This window comes from Electrophorus electricus, chromosome 4, assembly GCF_041902795.1.
Source record: "Electrophorus electricus isolate QZ-2024a chromosome 4, ASM4190279v1, whole genome shotgun sequence".
Classification (NCBI taxonomy): domain Eukaryota; kingdom Metazoa; phylum Chordata; class Actinopteri; order Gymnotiformes; family Gymnotidae; genus Electrophorus; species Electrophorus electricus.
In genome coordinates, this window is record NC_137500.1 from 2,170,001 (window position 1) to 2,180,000 (window position 10,000).

A 10,000-nucleotide genomic window follows, 5' to 3' on the forward strand; every position below is an offset into this window, starting at 1 on the left:
TGTTTGGTGGGCCAGCTGTAGCAGACAGCTCTGTCCATCCGCTGGACACTGGCTGACCCAGGCCTCAGTCAGCCTGTGCTTGGGCTCCAATCACACAGGGGCCACATACTAACCTCCCCTTACACAAAATAATCTCACTCAGACCCAGGGCAGACACAGGGCTGCTCTCGCTCTCTGTCTCTCTCTGGGTTTATTGGTATGACTGCACAAAACACAATATTGCTAATGCACTGAAAATCTTTACATTTTTACTTCATATAATAATAACAATAATAATAATAATAATACCAATAGCACTACTAACACCACCAACAGTAATAATAATAAAACAATTTAAAAAACACCCATAATAACAGATAACACATTTAATGTAACTTTCACAAGTAAGACATTAACAAGATACTGTAATAAGTAAACATCTCTCTCTTCCACTCTCTCTTTCTCTCTCTCTTCCTCTTACTCTCTCTCTCTCTCTCTCTCCCCCCCTCTCTCTCTCTCTTTCTCTCTCTCTCTCTCTAGTTCTCCTTTCACAGACATGCATCAGGGGAAAAGGGCCATATTGGTGTTAATTAAAATGTCCTGCTGGAATGAAAGGTGCAGGCTTGCGTCCGCACACACACAGCGTTAAAGGCACTGGGGTTAGTGTACACTCGGTAATTAGAGATAAGACAAACCCTGAGTACTGATGGAGATTAGTGGATTATTAACACTGCAGAAAGAGAGCCCTGACATGCCACCTGACTAATCACATGCCATCACATCACTAACCCCACCTGACATCACCTGACACACCACACAACTGTTGACCAGAGAGATCACATGACATGTCACCTGATCGATTACTCGAGACACTATGTGACTGACAACAAATGTCATTGCGGATGAGTCCAGAATAATAGGTTCATCAGACATACAACTTCCTGTCTGATTTAAGGAACCTGTTGGAAAGCCCAGTGTGACACCAGCACTGTATCTGTGTTTTTATTTACTTGTTATTGTTTATTGGTTTATTGTCAGCAAAAGCAAAATTAATCCCAGAGGAGTGAACTATTGGAGACTGTGTAAAGATGCAGGAGGGTGAGAATAATGAAGTGTGTGTGTATGTGTGTGAGAGAGAGAGAGAGAGAGAGAGAGAGAGAGAGAGAGCATAAAAGCACACCCAGGACGCTCTGTCCACGCGTCCTTCACTGTGCCGACAACGTCTCCACAAAACTCATGCGACTCCTGCATGACAACTGGACAAAGAAACCAACAGCTTGCCACTAAAAACAGCCCAGTCAACACTAGACTAAGAGTAACATTGACGTACAGTAACATAAGACGCTCGTACTAAACACACTAACCAAACATAAGGCGGTCGTACTAAACACACTAACCAAACATAAGACGGTCGTACTGAACACACTAACCAAACATAAGGCGGTTGTACTGAACACACTAATAGAACATAAGACAGTCGTACTGAACACACTAACCAAACATAAGACGCTCGTACTGAACACACTAACCAAACACAAGACGCTCGTACTGAACACACTAACCAAACATAAGGCGGTTGTACTGAACACACTAATAGAACATAAGGCGGTCGTACTGAACACACTAACCAAACATAAGGCGGTCGTACTAAACACACTAACCAAACATAAGGCGGTCGTACTAAACACACTAATCAAACATAAGACAGTCGTACTGAACACACTAACCAAACATAAGACGCTCGTACTGAACACACTAACCAAACACAAGACGCTCGTACTGAACACACTAACCAAACATAAGGCGGTCGTACTGAACACACTAACCAAACATAAGACGGTCGTACTGAACACACTAACCAAACATACGGCGGTTGTACTGAACACACTAATAGAACATAAGGCGGTCGTACTGAACACACTAACCAAACATAAGGTGGTCGTACTAAACACACTAACCAAACATAAGGCGGTCATACTAAACATACTAATCAAACATAAGGTGGTCGTACCGAACACACTAACCAAACATAAGACAGTCGTACTGAACACACTAACCAAACATAAGACGCTCGTACTGAACACACTAACCAAACACAAGATGCTCGTACTGAACACACTAACCAAACATAAGACGGTCGTACTGAACACACTAACCAAACATAAGACGGTCGTACCAAACACACTAACCAAACATAAGACAGTGAGTGACAAAGCTTGGTAATTTCCCCCACACATACGCACACACACATACACACACACACACACACACACTCAAACACACACACACACACACACACACACACACACACACATAGACACACACACACACACACTCAAACACACACACTCAAACACACACACACACACACTAACACACACACACACACATACACACACACACACACACTCAAACATACACACACACACACACTCAAACACACACACACACACACACACACACTCAAACATACACACACACACACACACACACACACACAGACACAGACACACACTCAAACACACACACACACACACACACAGACACACACACACACACACACACACACACAGACACAGACACACACTCAAACACACACACACACACACACACAGACACACACAGACACACACACACACACACTCAAACATACACACACACACACACACACTCAAACACACACACACACACACACACACTCAAACACACACACACACACACACTCAAACACACACACACACACACACACACACTCAAACACACACACACACACACACACACACACACACACCATCTTTCTCTTTCCTCTGGAGAACTCCAGTGGGAGCATCTCTCACCCGTGGAAAAGCTTCTCCTGTAAAATCCTTCTTCTTGAGTCATGGCATTATATTAGCCAGTGGGGGTGAGATAGTGGAACAGGCAATTATAGTTGATCCGTGAGCAGGAGCGGCAGCGTGCGGGTCGTATTTCACCCCGCCCACAGCCAGGGGCTCCCCTCCATGCTAGCTCCCCTCCGCTGATGTTAACGGCCATGGAAACGCCCCTCCTCCCCTTCCCCTGCTGCTCCTGGTTGCCTCAGTCACAGAGCCAGAATGGTGCCCAGCGGGGCACTCCAAGAGCCACACAGTTTCCAGGAAGTACAGTATGAAAGTGCAGAGAGATGCTGGGGTTCCCCCCCCGACCCTGCCGAGTGTGGAGTCAGACAGCATGAAGTAGAGATCAGCTCAGCGTAAACACACACACACTGTAGAGAGGACGCTATTGACATTAAATCACTCTGCTACAGAGCCGTGCTTACTGGAGATTCATTCAGTGCATATGTCCCAGTCAGTGTTTTACTCAGAGCAATGTTTAAAGTACTTTACCCTTCAAATTCAAATACAGATTGAAATATTTTACAGCATCTGCGATTTATAGTGTGTCAGTGCATTTCTGCAGTTACTGCAGCACTTTAAATCTCCTAGTTCACTACCACACTATTTACTTATGGTACAGATATATAATTTACAACACACATATAACAGTTGTACTGAGCTCACAGCCCCTGTTCTCCCATCAACCTCAGCATGTCAGAAGGACCATTCTCCATTCTTTACCCGCTATCGAATTCACTCCCATTAACCTGACATCTGCAGAGTGTGTTGGTGAGAAGCCTCTCTAGCGTCCTGAGCCAAGTGCGTCTTCAGCACGTATTAAAGTATAAAGGGATTAACCATTTTGATGACAAATGCTCATGATCATAAAATGCTATAATTGCTATAAATGCTTAACATACAAAAGGATTACGTCACTTATACAGACATCAAACAAAGATACAATTTCATCTCTTAAGACAGATGCGTTTAATTGCAACATAAATGTTTTTCTGTTTGTGTACATGTGTGTGTGTGCATGAGTATGTGTGTGATTGTATGCCATCATGCAACAGTGCTACTCTCTTCATCCAATCAAACGTCAGTAAATCAGTAAAGCACAGTCCAAGTGTCCAGTACAGCAGGTCCTGCTATCAGAGCTGATTATGTCTCCCCATTGACTGGGCTCTCCACTCAACACTCTGTTACACATACGACTCACATATGACTAAAACACACAGATTCACCCATCCTCCTCTTCACCTTCATCATCTTCCTCTTCGTCTGTCCCTCCTGTCTACTGTAGTTAGCGCAGCGTGTTTCTACAGCATTAATGAGCCCAAGCCAAACACATAAAGTAATCCAATCTGCTGCCCTTTATGGCTTAGAAACCCCGGAGAGAAAGAGAGATAGAGAAGGAGAAATAGAATGAGAGAAAGGGAGAGAGGGAGAGAGAGAGGAGAAGGAGAGAGAGAAAAGGCAAGACAGCGATTCGATTCAGTCATGAAGGTTTCTCCCCTTCAGCACTCTCCAGAGAGGTCACCCAAGTGCTCGTGCGGTCTCTCGTCATCTCCAGGCGTGACCTCCGCGGCTCCTGATGGATTTTCCTGGGCGCGTCATCAGACCCTCACAGCTGACCCAGAACGGTGCGGCACGGGAGATCTTCAGCACTCCTGAACCTACCTATGTCAGTCTAGGACCAGGTTCACATCACTGATGTATGACGTCTAAAACTCTGAAGCTCAAACCCTGATCTGCACCCTGAGCCCGTGAAACATCAGGACCATCCAGGGTTGTACATTCATGGAAGTGGAGCATCAAGGCTCTTCTGGCCCGGCACCCAGTTGATGGAATGAACTCTTTGGAATGATCTTGGATTAAACTTCATCAGGCACTTTTGTATTTTGGTACAATGATTTTGCATTTGCAGGCCTCTCAATTCCATCACGCTTGAATTGTGTGGTAGTCTACAGCATTGTGTTATACTACAGAATACTGCACAATTCAAGAGCAATTACTGTCAAGTCAAGTCAAGACATGCAAATAAATCTGTACACAAATAATCTCATTCTCTCATTGTCCGCACTCATGCTTGGTTCTTTGATGGAGGGTATTTTTGGACTTATAAAAATACTGTGCTAGCTAGGATACTCTGAGTAGACAACCAAAGCACTTTTGTAAGTCACTGGATAAGTGTCTGCTAAATGCCATAAATGTTAATGTAAATTAGAGAGACTGAGCAAGAGAGAAAGAGAGAGAGAAACATGGAAAGAGAGAGAGAGAGAGAGAGGAAAAGGTAGAGGTACAGACAGAGGGAGTTTGACATTTCACCATTTTTAATGTCTCAGTTTTAGTTATTTTGTTCAGCTTTGTTTTTTATGGTGGAGAGTAAATGATTCTTCTTCTTCTTAAATGATTACTAAATTATTTTATTGTTAATATTGTACTAAGGGTGCCAGGACAGGCATTGTAAGAGGGCTGTAAGTACGTGACAGTGAGCACCATCGTGCGAGGACCTTTAATCTGCAGCTCTCTTAACGAGCTCCGTAGTTAGATAGCAAAGTGCAGGCAGGGCAGAGAGAAGTGCAGTGCACAAACACCACGGAGGGAGACACACCACGGAGGGGCGTTTAGAGACAAACACCACGGAGGGAGAAACACCACGGAGGGGCGTTTAGAGAGAAACACCACAGAGGGAGAAACACCACGGAGGGGCGTTTAGAGAGAAACACCACGGAGGGAGAAACACCACGGAGGGGCGTTTAGAGAGAAACACCACGGAGGGAGAAACACCACGGAGGGGCGTTTAGAGAGAAACACCACAGAGGGAGAAACACCACGGAGGGGCGTTTAGAGAGAAACACCACAGAGGGAGAAACACCACGGAGGGGCGTTTAGAGAGAAACACCACAGAGGGAGAAACACCACGGAGGGGCGTTTAGAGAGAAACACCACAGAGGGAGAAACACCACGGAGGGGCGTTTAGAGACAAACACCACGGAGGGGCGTTTAGAGAGAAACACCACGGAGGGAGAAACACCACGGAGGGGCGTTTAGAGAGAAACACCATGGAGGGAGAAACACCACGGAGGGGTGTTTAGAGAGAAACACCACGGAGGGAGAAACACCACGGAGGGGCGTTTAGAGAGAAACACCACAGAGGGAGAAACACCACGGAGGGGCGTTTAGAGACAAACACCACGGAGGGGCGTTTAGAGAGAAACACCACGGAAGGAGAAACACCACGGAGGGGCGTTTAGAGAGAAACACCACGGAGGGGTGTTTAGAGAGAAAGACCATGGAGGGAGAAACACCATGGAAGGGCGTTTAGAGACAAACACCACGGAGGGAGAACACCACGGAGGGGCGTTTAGAGAGAAACACCACGGAGGGGCATTTAGTCACGCCTGACTATTGTCCTATTGACTGACAAGTCCTCACTCAAATATCATCTACAAATCACCTGCTACTCCTAAAGGTTCATAAACATTTGATACTCACAGATGTGTAATATTGGATCATTTTCCTCAATAAATAAATGAGTATAATATTTTGGTCTTATTTGTTTGATTTGGTTCTCTTTCTCTACATTTAGGACGTGTGACAATCTGATGAAGTTTCAGGTCAAATTTATGCATAAATATAAAGGGTTCACATACTTTCAAGCACTGCTGTAAGGTGTAGAGTCTCTTGTCTGTCTGCCTTAACCAGCCATATGTCTGTCTGGTTTAAGAACTCCTGTTGAGTTATGGAAAGTGGACAGCCAAGTTAACATTGCGGGTTACAGGTGGGAACTGACTATCCCAGACTATCGTGGCTGTGGACTGGTTTGTGCAACAGAGGGGAGCACAGAGAGGAGCCACACGGTGCCGTGAGCTCCTGCACACATTACGTTTAATCTTTGAACTGTTTTGTGCGGTCGTGATTTAGAAGTGTCACCATCACCAATGCTGAGGAAATACGGCCTCCTTCCGTTAGGTGCTCATCGGCAACACACTCATTACCTGAAACGGGAAACACAGTAGCACCTGCTCATTTCACTTTCACCTCGAGCTCCCGTTTCCGCTTCGTCCGTGTGAGTATTTGAATAAAAGAGCTTTTCTGGAGTGTGACTGGCATTCCGGCTCGTCCATGCTGATGCGATAATATTCCTAACACATGTTGGCTGGCTTTGGGTGCGTATTCTGAAACGCTGGGGCCTTCCCACACAGCCTGATGGGATCTAACCAGGAGGCTCCTGACCTCACCATAAGGACGGTTTTGTTGAGGAGGGGCAGCGACACGGACTGGGAGGCACAGCATACTGAACACAATCTAACACGCTTGGTGTAGGGGTAGTGGAGCATCATACTGAACACTATCTAACACGCTTGGTGTAGGGGTAGTGGAGCATCATACTGAACACTATCTAACACGCTTGGTGTAGGGGTAGTGGAGCATCATACTGAACACTATCTAACTCGCTTGGTGTAGTGGTAGTGGAGCATCATACTGAACACTATCTAACGCGCTTGGTGTAGGGGTAGTGGAGCATCACACTGAACACTATCTAACGCGCTTGGTGTAGGGGTAGTGGAGCATCATACTGAACACTATCTAACGCGCTTGGTGTAGGGGTAGTGGAGCATCATACTGAACACTATCTAACACGCTTGGTGTAGGGGTAGTGGAGCATCATACTGAACACTATCTAACTCGCTTGGTGTAGGGGTAGTGGAGCATCATACTGAACACTATCTAACGCGTTTGGTGTAGGGGTAGTGGAGCATCACACTGAACACTATCTAACGCGCTTGGTGTAGGGGTAGTGGAGCATCATACTGAACACTATCTAACACGCTTGGTGTAGGGGTGGTGGAGCATCATACTGAACACTATCTAACGCGCTTGGTGTAGGGGTAGTGGAGCGTCATACTGAACACTATCTAACGCGCTTGGTGTTGCGGTAGTGGAGCATCATACTGAACACTATCTAACACGCTTGGTGTAGGGGTAGTGGAGCATCATACTGAACACCAGCTAATGCGCTTGGTGTAGGGGTAGTGGAGCGTCATACTGAACACTAACACGCTTGGTGTAGGGGTAGTGGAGCGTCATACTGAACACTATCTAACGCGCTTGGTGTAGGGGTAGTGGAGCGTCATACTGAACACTAACACTAACACGCTTGGTGTAGGGGTAGTGGAGCGTCATACTGAACACTATCTAACGCGCTTGGTGTAGGGGTAGTGGAGCGTCATACTGAACACTAACACTAACACGCTTGGTGTAGGGGTAGTGGAGCGTCATACTGAACACTATCTAACGCGCTTGGTGTAGGGGTAGTGGAGCGTCATACTGAACACCAACTAACGCGCTTGGTGTAGGGGTAGTGGAGCATCATACTGAACACTAACACGCTTGGTGTAGGGGTAGTGGAGCGTCATACTGAACACTATCTAACGCGCTTGGTGTAGGAGTAGTGGAGCGTCATACTGAACACCAACTAACGCGCTTGGTGTAGGGGTAGTGGAGCATCATACTGAACACTAACACGCTTGGTGTAGGGGTAGTGGAGCATCATACTGAACACTATCTAACGCGCTTGGTGTAGGGGTAGTGGAGCATCACACTGAACACTATCTAACGCACTTTGTGTCGGGGTAGTGGAGCGTACTGAACACCAGGCTTGAACGTTTCAGCTAACGTGGACACAGCACGGTCGGCTGAGCAGTCGATGATGATGATGGTACGATACAATCTGATATACGATATCATCTACAGGTAAACAGATAATACATTTTTAAGTGATTAATATGGTGTAAATGCACAATTATAGTCAGTGCAAATGAAATATCAAAGCGTCACATGAGGGCAAACGCGTAAGGTATTACAGAGTTAGCAGTCTGATGCTAAGCTGACAGCTAGCACGGTATCCGGCTAACAGACACCTGGCTGATTATTGAGCCACACATTAGCTGGGTGTCATAAACAGACTAACTCACCTCACAACCCCAACGTGACATACCAAACAATCAAGCGATTTACATGAAATCATATCAACTTGAGTTCGTTGGGTTTTAAGTAACGAGATGCCAGTGGTCTCACTTGGTTTGGCCTGCGTGGAAATGGGCACTAAGCCTCCAGCCTTTGCGATGCCTGCCGTGGTATCATTCATAAGTGTGTGATCAGTCAACACCTGCTGTCGTATCACTCGTACATGTGTGTTCAGTCAACACCTGCCATCGTATCACTCCTGGGTGTGTTCAGTCAACACCTGCCATCATATCACTCCTAAGTGTGTTCAGTCAACACCTGCTGTCGTATCACTCCTACGTGTGTGTTCAGTCAACACCTGCCATCGTATCACTCCTAAGTGTGTTCAGTCAACACCTGCCATCATATTACTCCTAAGTGTGTTCAGTCAACACCTGCTGTCGTATCATTCCTACGTGTGTTCAGTCAACACCTGCTGTCGTATCATTCCTACGTGTGTGTTCAGTCAACACCTGCTGTCGTATCACTCCTAAGTGTGTTCAGTCAACACCTGCCATCGTATCATTCCTACGTGTGTGTTCAGTCAACACCTGCCATCATATCACTCCTAAGTGTGTTCAGTCAACACCTGCCATCGTATCATTCCTACGTGTGTGTTCAGTCAACACCTGCTATCACATCACTCCTAAGTGTGTTCAGTCAACACCTGCTGTCGTATCACTCCTAAGTGTGTTCAGTCAACACCTGCCATCGTATCACTCCTAAGTGTGTTCAGTCAACACCTGCCATCGTATCATTCCTACGTGTGTGTTCAGTCAACACCTGCTGTCGTATCATTCCTACGTGTGTGTTCAGTCAACACCTGCTGTCGTATCATTCCTACGTGTGTGTTCAGTCAACACCTGCCATCATATCACTCCTAAGTGTGTTCAGTCAACACCTGCTGTCGTATCACTCCTAAGTGTGTTCAGTCAACACCTGCCATCGTATCACTCCTAAGTGTGTTCAGTCAACACCTGCCATCGTATCATTCCTACGTGTGTGTTCAGTCAACACCTGCCACCGTATCACTCCTAAGTGTGTTCAGTCAACACCTGCCATCGTATCACTCCTAAGTGTGTTCAGTCAACACCTGCCATCGTATCACTCCTAAGTGTGTTCAGTCAACACCTGCCATCGTATCATTCCTACGT

At 46.1% G+C, this 10,000-nt stretch overlaps 1 protein-coding gene across 1 annotated transcript in view; it reads right to left on the reverse strand.

The window, feature by feature from the left end:
- Nucleotides 1–10,000, reverse strand: part of LOC113591282 (RNA-binding motif, single-stranded-interacting protein 3-like) — a 147,519-nt gene that overhangs the window by 92,492 nt on the left and 45,027 nt on the right. The window lies entirely within an intron of this gene.